The sequence below is a fragment of the Benincasa hispida genome, chromosome 10 (genome assembly GCF_009727055.1).
Source record: "Benincasa hispida cultivar B227 chromosome 10, ASM972705v1, whole genome shotgun sequence".
NCBI classification, from domain to species: domain Eukaryota; kingdom Viridiplantae; phylum Streptophyta; class Magnoliopsida; order Cucurbitales; family Cucurbitaceae; genus Benincasa; species Benincasa hispida.
Window position 1 is genome coordinate 46,970,751 of NC_052358.1, and position 13,524 is coordinate 46,984,274.

A 13,524-nucleotide genomic window follows, 5' to 3' on the forward strand; every position below is an offset into this window, starting at 1 on the left:
ACCCGAACCGGCGCTTTCAACCTTTTTTTTTGGTGGGAACCCCCCATTTTTGACTCAGAAACACTCGAAACCGGCCAAAAAACACAAAAACCAAGTTGTGAACCGGTCACCAAATTACCGGCCCTCAACCAGTATTTTATGTCGATTCATTCTCTTTTTTATTCGTTATGTTTCGATCAAACGAATCTATCCAGGGACCGTCTGGACTACGTTGAGTACGTTTGCCGCGTTGGTAGTGTAATCAACGGAGGCAACGGCGGCGGGTCGGTCTCTGAACTGGCGAACGAAAATCGTAGGGCTAGCCAGCCACGAAGCTCAACGGGAGGCGGCGGATCGGCTAGGCATTCAATTACAGCACCATGTGGTCGCGGAATAAAAATGGGTCGCCAGACACTCATCGACAGCTGGCGTAGTGCGAGCTTCACCGAACCGGGTCGGATCTATGGGTTGGAGCTCAATTTCTGACGCGAGAGCTCTCTTCCGGGAATACATAGTTACCAAGTTCTCAAGACTTGAATCTAAAAAAATCTGTGAATTCTTAACTAAGTTTTGCTAATGTGTCCCTCTCTCCCGAATCAAGAAATCTATATCAAAAAGATTCCGCAATTTCAACTTAAGTTACATTATCAGTTCCAACAATTTACATACCTTTGCTTTCATCCTTTTTTTGTGGACACACATTAATGCTCCAATAAACATAGTTAGAGAGCATAATTTCACCAAATTTCCATACAAGATAAAATTAAAAGCAAAAAGAAAAACGAATTGCCAAATCAGAGGACCTAATCATCCATGCAACAATATTCAGCACTACGCCCTCCTATAGCCCCTACTCAATAACAACCTTTCTTCGTTGGATCCATCATTATCAAAAATACAATCCACTACTTTAGTCCAATCTTTGTCATTCCATAACGACTATGAACGATTGACGAAAGGAAAAAAAAAACACCCACCAAATGCAATTGCGTTAATTCTAGCATGCTTCTGTACCACTGATGAATCGAGACATACGCAGCTGATAGGAACCTAATACACTCTAATACTTTAATTTAAGGAAAAGATGCAATGCAATTGATAGAAATAACAGTAATTAAAATACCTTATAGCTCTCGAAAACCGCTTTCCTCGCTGAATCTGACCCGAACTCTTCCGAAACCACCACTAGATTTGCACCTATGTAATGTGGAAAATGTTGTACCTTCTAAGCATTTAATGGATGTAAACAGATGTAAATTATTCGATACGTGAATCATACAAGCCTCATGTTACTTGTCATAAACTTGTTATTGACTTGGAAAGCATGGAGATGTGTGGTGTGTGTTATGCTTATTTTAACTTACTGCGGATCACCGAGTTTACAGATAAGATAATAAGTGATTATTAATAGAATGGCTTGTAGGTAGTAGTGCTATTTAGCCTAACACTTAACTCTATACCACCACAGAATATCCCTATAGCAACTAGCTAAAACCAAATATAATTCCAAACGCAAAGTTTCTCAGCAATTGAGAGATTAAGAAATCGATAGAGGAGACACGAGCAAACTGAGCGTATAGAGTAAATGATAGGGATAAAAAGAGAACAAACTGAAGCAGGGATTGTTGTCGTTAGTGTGTTACATTTGTATATATGTGAACCTTTCATCGCGTAGTTATCTCTCTTAAGACAATTATATCCGCAAAAGTGTCAATCGTCTTGATACATGCAAAGTTCCAAATGGCAATTGCACCTTATGCATGGTAACAATAAATAGTGTCACACACACTCAACTAATTAGCAGAACAACATGCTAAAACTTTAATAAGTCATAAAAGGTTCAATGTAATACGCTACAGCCACCATATGCCTACTCTTGACGCGCAATATCTCTTCGTAGGTGCAACGCGGATTCGCAATTAGCTTTCAAGCCTTATTCTTGTCTATGCTTGAATTAATACATACTCCGTATAGTTGTCACATGATTTAACTACTCTGCCATAAAGACAGGCCATATAATAGCATATAGATGATATACGGTGATCGCACAAAACGATACAAGATAAACCTGAGCTGATGCTAGTGTAATACGAGATGTCATCTGACATGTAGAAGTATAATTACACACAGGTCATTCTCATGAAGCATCTTATGAGCGATCGGTCGCAACAGATTCTTGCTATGGAAGTGAACCAACCATTCGTATACACATGCGCAGGCAAAGGTAATAATCAATGATAGTCTTTATTACTCGTCGACATAAGTATTTACTATTAATTGCCGCTTTCATATAGAAACAGCAGATCGTCCTATACATCTAAATGAGTTTACGTAGCTTTCCTTTAGGCCAGCTGCACACCAATCAAACCTATCATCGGTATGTATTCTCATTCACACTTCACGCAACGCACACCCCCGGCGGCTGCCGTAATCCCCTTTCTAAAATCTTTCTCTATGAATGTGGCAGATCTAGAGTATTGTGAAACTAGATTGCATCTCAACCGTTGCCCTTAAGTATGGGCAATGAAAGTTTAAGACAGTAAAAAAAGAGAGCAAAATGAGCACACACAACAAGGAAGTCATGCTTAACACATAAGCACAAAATCTTACGATTAATCCAAAATAACTGTCATATTCACGACTTCTATACAAGTAACGAAATTACTAAGAGATATTGACCAAAAACCCGCTCCTCGATAGGCGGTCAAACAAACATACGGCAATCCTTCAAACTTCTGCTCTCGCTGTAGGCTGAAAGTGCACCTGTCTAGCTACTTTTGACTTAAACATAGAGTTTATTTCCTTAAGCGCCCAAATCTATATAGAACTTACCTTAATTCATCACTAATTGTAATGGGCACAGACGATCTACTGACAAAATAACTTCCGACAAGGCTGAAAAACATCGTAGAAAATGTGAATATGGGCCCATCGAATGATGAACAGAAATAGACAGAAAGTATCAGGAGAATGATTAATGAATCACTACTCAAGGCACAATTCATACTAAGATTTCTTCAATATTCTAGGTCACAGACCCTCCCTGATAAGCCGATTAACGGTCTGGTTCGCGAAACAATAAGACTCATTATGACGATAAAAGTATTGATGAATTACCAATGATGTTAATTAAGAGATAGAAACAAATATAGAAGAGTGTATAACATCTTCACAGGGATCCGGAGCCAGTGGTTTGTTTGCCGGCTGAGGCTTACTGATATTATAAATGCATACAATAGAGGACCTTCCGCTTCCCACAAGAGCCATTTAACTGTCGTTTGGTAGACGCCTGATGTGACCTTTGTTACTATCTATCTACGCGGACCGCAGTATCCTGCTCCGCTGGAATCTTCTGATTGGGAGACGCTCGTGATCGGGTAAGTGGATATCTTCATAACTATCCCTCTTGAGATGACCTCCCCTTATTAAGGCTATGCCGTATTCGTGTTCCTAGTTCCACCAACCGCGTCATTCCATCCCGGATTCTACTCTAATTTAGTGCTTCAAACCATTATCTAGTAGCCTCCAATCCACTCTGACCGCACATCGACGCGTATATAAGACCCCAATTTTTCCTTATGTATCTCAGAAGTACGCCCATATTCTAGAGGATGCAATGGGCGGAGCTATTTATAGCCTGAGGAATGCACCTCCTTAAGCAACTCTTCTAGCTGCATTGGTCTCCCACTTATTGTTAAGGTAAGTTCCTGAAATGGTATGAGCAGTTCAAACCTAATTCCGTTGATTGGAGCAGTTTTGTCTTTTCAGCGACCAATTCACTTAATCTTCCACGCAGTGCAGGATTCCAAATTCTCCGGCCACAAATCGGGGTCACAACTTAGCGTTTACTACAACGTGATCAGAGAATTATACATACGCAATTTGGAACGTTGTTGACTCTATCACGAACATCATTAACGAATCGTGTTGTAGCCACAGGCTATAGACTGGTATGTTGTTTTTTTTATAATGCATGCTGTGTAAGCGGAGCGTTGAAACCATTTTATCTCCAAAGCTCATGATTGTATCCGATATAATGCAATAGCACACAAAATTCACTCGCTAGCGTATTTCTGCTTAACATCCTGCATTACAGTTTCTCAAATATAAAAGATCTTCAAACTCACTATGAAAATTGAATTCTGGGCGAGTGTCATCACCGCAATCGCAATTAGTGGAAGGACTTAGTGCAATGATGGAATTCGAATGTCAGCCACTGCGTTTGTATTAAAGAAGTTGCCCTTCAAGTGCTTTTTATTATATTGTGTCTTGATGTGCAACCAATGATGAGACGCACCAGCCCTTCTCATGCTCAAGAGGATTCGATTTGGATGGATCACAACATCAAGTCATTAGAATTCAGGGTGACTTAAGGAAACAAAGAATTCGACGTAAAATAGATGGACTTTCAGTTAGCCTGCAAAACACGCGACACCTTGAAATATTATCATTCGTTCAATTCCTTAGTCAGATGCGCAATGGTTTGTCAGGTTAACTGTTAACTTAATCGATGGTCTAATCGATGAGAATTGAATCGATAATATAATATTCTATACAAATTCTCGGACGGATTATTCTGAGCTCATATATTTACTCTATACGAATTTGACCATACAAACTAGTTAGTCCTTTCTTTTATCCACCAATATTAACTCATAAACGTAAGAGATAGCCCTATATTCATATAAAATAATACTCGCTTGATATTTTCCCCTAAGATGTTATCAAACAGCGCACCTACTATAACTCAGTCTCGGATCTCAACATCTAGAAAACTAACGTTGTGAGTAAGGTATCACACTGGAGTGTGCCAGATTAGAAATTAATGGAGAAATGGAAAAGAAAAGTACATGAGTAGAAAGAAATTAGAGTATGGAGAAAATTAATAGAAGATGGAATGACAGTAATTGAATTGTTTTAAGTGATATTTCTTTCTGATTTTATTCAGGTAACAATTTAGTAAATAAAATTGAAATAATTATTAATGGATTCAAAAAATAAATAGTCTTTTTAAATCATCAAATTGAAAGCCCCAATTTATAGAAAAATCATGCAATAAGCCTTGATGAACAAATCCGATAAAAATCAACATCTATATCCTACCTTATCTTATGTTTTGTGTAGTTCTATTTTTTTTAAAATTGGGGGGCTTTTCAATTGGTTTTTTTAAAGCTTTTTGTCATTTAGTTTTATTGGCCTGAGGATGGGGACTTCATTTTTTTTTTTTTTTGTGTTTTTTTGGTGGCGTGTGGTAGTGTAAATTAATAATATTTTCGAGTATTAAATAAAATGGATTATGTCACAATCAAGGTTGATATTAAAAATTGAAAAAGTAGGAAAAATCACACAATTTGGAAAACAAATGTTTCCATGTCTTCTTCCAAGTAGCTCACCTAAAACAACCCACTTTAAGTCTTCATTAACTCCAACATGAGCATCTTAGCAGCAAATCTCTTGCTTAGAATGTCTGCAATATATGGAAGATTGGAGTGTTTAGTTAATGCAACGACAATTTTTGAGAAAAATTCGAGAGAAGAAGTTGTTTTCTTCTGCTTATTACTGCTGGTAGTTCTCAAAAAACCCTAATTCCAGCTTATCTTGAGGTCCCATTACTCAATCTAGAGACCAAGAGAATATAGGGACAGATCTTCGGGGTCTACAACTAAGATTGAGAAATTTGCAGCAATTTCAAGCTTAGAAAATTCCTTCAAAGGAGTCTTGAAAACCCATTATTCTGTGGAAACTATCTTTCTTGCCAAAATTAATGATTTAAAGTGCTTATGGATCCCTTCACTTTCGCTGCGCATGTACTCTAACACTTTTCTTCACATGCATAGACTCTTCTGTCTACATCTAAACTTTGCAATACGCAAGCCCGATCTTCTTATGCCTCATCGTGATCTTGCACCTAGTTACAGTACCTAGCAATTTCCTCTCTCCTACCTCATCCCAACACATAGGAAACTTGCAACTCTTCCATATATGGCCTTAAATGTGACATCCCAAATAACTGATGTAACTTATTATAAGCAACACTCCATTAAAAATGCAAGTGAGAGCGATCCAGTTCCCTGAAAATTCAACATTATTGCATAGGCATGCCAACATATCTTCCAATATCTGATTGAATGTCTGTACTGAACCCATCAGTCTTGTGCGGTGAAGAGTTGTACTAAACAATCCGAACGGGTCCCCAAAGTTCTTGAAAACTCTTTCAAAGTTAGAAGTGAAAACAGGGTCTCTATCCAACACATGGACATAGTACTTCGTGTAATCTCACCACCTCTTTCATGAACTGTCCCATTATTTACTGCAAAAGGTGGATTTTCTAGTATGAAATTGCCTAATATTAGTTATTTATCTACCACAACCCAAATCACAGTAATGAAATCTTTATTCCGTGGCAATCCCACAATGAAAGTCCATAACACATGCTCCTACTTTCATTCTGCACACTCAAATTAACAAGCCGGGCTTCTGGTCGGGGCTTTCACCGCTAGGACACCAACACACTTGACAATCCCAATCTCTCGTCATATTCATCCACCAATTAAAACATTCAGTACCTAAAACACATCTATGAATCGAAACAAGAAACTTAACAACAACTCACTAATACATAGCTACTCACGCACAACATCCCATAAAGAAGGACCACCTCGTCAAATCGAGAATCTGAAAAACTACAACAAGAGTATCCATGCACGTCGATCGACAGACCGACACCAACACACATGCAACAACACAGTATGAATGAACACATGAACACTCTAAATAAAAACAAAAGATAAACGAACCATAAATTATACTTAAAACTCAAACCCACAAAGCAAATGTACCACACCAGCAATCATCGACTACCAGCACACAGGTAAAAACAACTTTAATGTCTCCACTATAAGTCAACACCTAGCCACTATTTTGTTAGTGGAATTATCCAACAAAAGTTTGGATTTTCGCACTAACTTTAGTCAAAGGCAAAATAGTCATTTGGTCAAAGTCAAACTTTGACCAAAAAGTCAACATTTTGAATTTTTATGATTTTTTCCGTATTGATTAATTTTGACCTCCCGAGCATGAATCCGCATTCATTTTTTTTGAAATTCAAAATCACATTTGAATTATAAGGTCGGTCAAAGTTTCACTTTTCAAAGTCAAAAGTCAACTCTTTGACTTTTTACATCTTTGACCATTTCCATTATTTTCGAGCTTCCGAATATGAAACGTATTCATATTCTTGATATATAAACCCCATTTAAATATTAAAGTTGTATCTCTAAACTGAAAAATCTGACCACTATATCACATATACTTGTCGGTTTCTCTCTCTTCACCTTTGAACAATTCGAATCATTTTATCATACTGTTTCTAAGTTTATTCCATATGAGCTAGTAGAGGAACCTAATGAACCTATAGATCATGGGCTCTAAACAATTCGAGATTAGCTAGCTAAACTCTTTAGACGGAGCTAATCAACATTCGTTAACTAACGATCATTACCACTATAGTCCCGTATATTGCACATTCTTCACTATAGATATATTTGTGTCACTTTGTTATAACCATGATTGGTAAGCTAATCCTTCACAGGTTGTTCGTAATCTCGGCTGGGTCATAAAAACCCGTTTTACCCTCGTGACTACATCTTATTCCTTAAGTTCCACTGATTCTCTAATGAACATGTTTAAGGTTCAACCTATAAACTGAATTCCGATCTTGCCCGTGAAATGGGAGGCTTATTGGACCAGCCGATGATGAGCTCCCCTCACTTATGCAGATCTAAGGATAATTCCGAAATCAGTAGTTCATAGTTAGCTCAGGATTAAGATTAAGTTACCTAGGTCATCAATTAACGAAAATAGTTAGTTTTATACATAAAACGACATTTAGAACGTAAAAAGTGACTATTTCATGTGTTCAGTCTTATGCAAACTCATTGCATAGAATGCCCCCACTCACTATCTCTATAGAACGATTCAGGATCACATCGTTTGTACTAACTACAAAGTGAGCCGCATCCATAGTGTCCCCAGAATAAGGCGCCAACCTCATTCATATACTATAGACTATTTTGGCTATATATTTGAACTTGATCCACATTTATGTCACTACATAAAGTTCAAACTACATTAAATAGCCTCAGGACCTTAGTTTATTGGATTCAAGATTACAATTTCAATAACAACTTTATCGAAAAACAAAACAGAATATATTTATTAATTTACAAACTACGAGTTTTAGAACATAAAATCCAACAATACCTTTACTGTCTAACATCATCTGATAGGTCAATAGCTGAACAAAATAAAGCTGCTAGTCTAGCAACTATATGAGGTATGTATGTATATAATCTTAAACAATCGTCTGGAAAATCCTAAACAATCATTTGGATAACAATCGTACAAGATTCTTCAAACAATCGTCTAGGATAATCCAAACGATCGTTTGGAAAATCTTAAACCATCATTTGGATAATCTTGAACGATCGTTTGGATAATCCTAAATTGTGTAGAAAATCTTAAACGTTCGTTTATATAATCATGTATGATCCCTTCTTTACTTGTATATTTTGTGTGATTTGTTCAGGATAACAATAAAAGGACTCATGATGGTAATAATAATGACGGTAATAATGATGCTGCTAATAATGAAGATGGTAGTAATAATAATAATGAAGGAACCCCCCATGATGAGCACTCCAAATTTATTAGTGATCACTGCGTGGTTGTTGAACACAAAATGATGGAAGAAGCAACCGTCGATGAAAAAACTGAACTCCCATACGACTGCTCAATCTTAGGAGCCACTTCGATTTGGATCCAACCAAGGTTATGAAGAGTGCAACTCAACATGAAGCCATTGAAATCAAGGTAAGGTCGTTGTATAAATTAATTATCTTAACATTGAAATCAAGGTAAGGCCACGATCTGGCTGATTTACAATTTAAATATAGGAGAAAAATGACCTCTCCAAGCGCCGAAAAAGGAAGAAACCAACCAAGTGTTCACCTGAGGATGTGAAAAGGGGGAAAATGTAGGATTGTTATATCACGCAACAGAAGACTACAGAATCAATAAGCACTTAAACTACGTTTAATTTGACTTTTAAGCATGCTATACATATGATATTCAAAAGGGTTTGAAACATATATTACCTTTGAAGATTCCTCCACAAAAACAGCTGGAAAAACACCAAAATCTCGCTTGAATCACCGAGAGGACTACCAACGAGATCTTCTCTATTATGCTCAAGCTAGAATGCGTGGTGGAAACACTTGAAACAAATTGAGTTGATGAGGAACGAGAGCACGGTTATCAATATAGAACATTTCTATCTTTTTTTTTCAATCTCTCACTGGTCTTCATGGATGGAGCTTCTATATATAGGTAAAAACCATGCAATTTTATCAGGTTGCATTTTGGACAGCTCCAGCTTGAAGATTAGTAATAGATGTTGGTGATTCTCCAATATATACATGTTAATGGGTTTTTCCTAAAATTGTAAAAACCGATTAACATAAAATGATTTCATAAAATGATTTTATTTAAATTAGTTTTATAACATTAATTCAAAATAATTAATTTAAATAAAATTAATTTTAATTAATTTAACATCTAAATATTAAATTAATAAAATAATAATATCACCAATAAATCAATTTTATATTTAAATAATAATTTAAATATTAATTGATTTTCCAATTTCGTTTAATTTCAATTAAATTAAACGTTTATAATTGTATCATATACAATCAATCGGAAACCCTAAAATTCATACATTAATACTCAATTTTTTATTCCAATTTAATGAGCTAGTAGAGGGACCTAATGAACCTACAGATCATGAGCTCCAACGATCTGTAATTAATTCGTTAAAACTCTTTAATCGAATTAATTACTATTCGTTAACTATCAAGACACACCACTATAACTCGACAGATGCACTCTCCTCACTGTAGGTATATTTCTATCCATATAAACCATAATCAATAAATCGATCATTCACAAGTCGTTCGTAGTCACTGTTGGGTCAAGTTTACCATTTTACCCCTGTGAATACATCTCGTTCCTTAATCCATTGATCCTTTAATGAACAATTTGATTCATAATACTTATGAATCAATTCCTTTCTCTATCATGAGAATGCAGGCCCCAATTGTTCTGTTGGGGTTGATGTTCTAAAGTCTCGTGTCCTGTAGTTTGTAAACAATTTGTACTAACGCTTGTGTTGTATAATATATGATATTTACTTCACATCTTGTTTTATGCTCAGTTGCATGTTTTATTTTCTTTACCATAAACTAATAAACATAAAATCCCTAGTTATCAGTATGTAACTTAAACATGTATGTGGTGACATACAAGTGGATCATGTCTTGAGAGATAACCAAAATGGTCTGTAGTATATGGATATAGGAGGAAAACCTTATCCTAGTAACGCTACGGATGCAGCCCGTTTTGTGGAATGGTCACAAGTGTTGTGACTTGTCAGAGATGGTCTGATCCTGATCATTCGTGTTGGGGACATGCGAGCGGGGGCGTCTTATACAAAGAGTTTCTATAAGACCTGACCACGAAATGCTAATGTCTCGTTATATAACACTGTTCATGACAGAGAATTTATAGGATGACCATAAGTAACATGACCTTAATCTTGAGTGAGTTGGGAACTCCTGCCATTGAGGGCAGTCCTTTGATGTGTATGGGTGCGAGTGGCGAGGTTACCGATTCAAACCTACCATTTTAGGGATTCGTTTGATTTGGGAGTTGGGAACTTAGCTACACAAGATGGAATTCACTTCTTCCCCAATGTAGAGGTAAGTAGATAGATAGCTCCCTTAAGGGCTGATTCTAGGGTTTGAACGATGTGGTGTCACACACATTCTCTTGTCCCGAGAGGTGTTCACACATAGTTGGACTATGTTGTATTGTTCATTAGAGAAATCAGTGGTACTTAAGGAGTGAGATGTAACTACAGGGGCAAAATGGTAAAATCGCCGACGTGTACTTACGAGCATCTGTGAAGGGTCATCGTACTCATGATTGGTTATATCCGATGGATACAGAAATATATCCATGGTAAGAAGAGTTCAGTTGTTGATCTTTAGTGAAATGCCTGACAATTAACGGATGGTGGATCTCGTGGCTAAAGAGCTTAGTCAGTATTCACGGACCGTTGAAGCTTCGAGCCACAAGTTTATTTGGTCCCTTGGGTAGCTTGGATAAAGTCGAGAATCAATATTTGGGTTAATTTGAAATTTTCAAATTGACAAGAGGAAGTTCGATTATATATGATATAATTGGACTAATTAATTATATATGATATAATTGGCTAAATATATGAGATATATTATTTTGGAGAAAATTAGATATAAATATGACTTATATCAAGTAGAGGAGAAATTACTATAGTAGATATGTGATATCAAACTATAGGGTAAGAATATAATATAATTATATTTAACTAATTATTTAATTGGTTAATTATATGATAATTGGCCTAAAATTTTTCTCAGACGTGCGTTAGTGGGAGCAGCTGTGTCGGTTATTGTAACCGAAGAATAAAATGAAATTTTGTTTCATTTTTGCAAAAGTTTGAAAAGTTCAGAAAAAATTGGCATCAATGTGGAAACGTAAACGATCGCATAAGTCGAGAACCTATACGATACTTGTTCAGTGCCTAAACAATCGCACACCTCGCGCCTAAACGATCGCACGCTAGTCCTTAAACGATCGCTTAGCTTTTCTAAACGATTGCATAGTGTGTCGTGTTTTCTAAACGATTGTCTACCTTTTACTAAACGATCACTTAGTAAAATCTACACGATCGTGTAGCTTCTTCTAAAATATAAGCATTTAGCTATACGATAGCTTCCTTTTCTCTCCCACTTGCTTATCGTCTACACAATTTGTTCTTCCCCCTACCTCTACCAAACTCACCAAAGAAGAGAGATTCAAATGTGGAAACGTAAACGATCGCATAAGTCGAGAACCTATACGATACTTGTTCAGTGCCTAAACAATCGCACACCTCGCGCCTAAACGATCGCGACGCTAGTCCTTAAACGATCGCTTAGCTTTTCTAAACGATTGCATAGTGTGGTCCGTGTTTTTCTAAACGATTGTCTACCTTTTACTAAACGATCACTTAGTAAAATCTACACGATCGTGTAGCTTCTTCTAAAATATTAAGCATTTAGCTATACGATAGCTTCCTTTTCTCTCCACTTGCTTATCGTCTACAACAATTTGTTCTTCCCCCCTACCTCTACCAAACTCACCAAAGACCACACTTTGGGGTTTTCACTCCGAGAATACCAAAGGTTCCATTTTAGTGGTGTCGTCCCACTGCATTCACCTATTCGTGTTGCTGCCTTTCGTGTAGACGATTGTGCTGCTGCAGCCAACTTTTTGTTGGGCGATAGAGATTGCGTAGAGGTCTTCCGTTCGTCTGAGTTCAAAGCTGAAGAGCGTCTTCAACTGGTATGAGAACTCTTTCCTTTATTCTTTATGTTCAAAACATGCTGTTAATTACTGTTTGTTTACATAACTGTATGTGAGAATGTTTATGTTGTATTTCGGTTACGGTGAAATCGTAAAGATCCGAACGCGCTCATGGATGCTCTTCTCAAGAGATCCTTCATGTTCAAGACCAGGAATCAGTACTTAAGATAACAACCTATCTACTAACCCTAAAATGGGTAGAAATGAAATTCCATCTTGCAGGGCTATGTCTCCAACTATTCATCCGATCTTATCTCCAAAATGGAAGGCTTATTGAGCAATGTTGTTGGACTACTCTCAGCCATGTAGATCAAAGGATAATCTTCGAATAAACAGGAGTTCATAGCTAGCTCAGGATTAAGATCGAGTTATCCTAGGTTACTTAAATATGAGATAGTCAGTTTTAACAGTAAACGGTCGTTGTCAAGAAAAGTGACTATTTCGTGGTCCAGTCTATATGCAAACTCTTGATAGGATGCCTTCACTCACATGTCTCTACATGAATAATCTGTGGATCACATCATTTTGTATTACCTAACAAATGGGTCGCATCCAACAGTGTTACCAGATGAGATACCCAATTTCATTCATAAAGTTAAAGAATTCATAATATAAACATGGATATGTTTATTGGATTTTCATAATAGAATGCAAAATCAACAACTTTATTGAATAAAATACTCAATAATAATATTTTATTGATAAATAGAATGTTTAACATGAACTGCGAGTTCTAGGACATTCCCAATAAAAAAGTCACATACAGTTGGTAACAAAGAGCGAGAAGCTCAACCACGTTCAAATGATCCCCATCCTTCAAGTGACCATCAACCATCTCTTTCAAGTGATCCCCAACCACATACAAATGATCCATAACCTCAATCACTCAAACTTTACCAAGAAGCTCAACCACATGTAATTGAGTCTCAGCCATAAGCATTTGCGGTGAAATTGAAACTAGCCACAAGTATTATCAATCCAAACCCTTGGCCTCTATACCTGACTTACCCATAAGGACCGTTAATTCCTATGACCTGTTTA

At 36.7% G+C, this 13,524-nt stretch overlaps 1 long non-coding RNA gene across 9 annotated transcripts in view; it reads left to right on the plus strand.

The window, feature by feature from the left end:
- Nucleotides 1-13,524, plus strand: part of LOC120087803 — a 29,447-nt gene that overhangs the window by 11,581 nt on the left and 4,342 nt on the right. For 8 of the 9 annotated variants that reach the window (XR_005484694.1, XR_005484687.1, XR_005484690.1 and 5 more), the window contains one exon: nucleotides 8,567-8,850. This is a non-coding gene — a long non-coding RNA (uncharacterized LOC120087803). Of the gene's footprint in view, nucleotides 1-8,566; nucleotides 8,851-8,933; nucleotides 9,311-13,524 lie in introns of those variants that run through there. The other variant, XR_005484689.1, reaches the window with a different exon arrangement.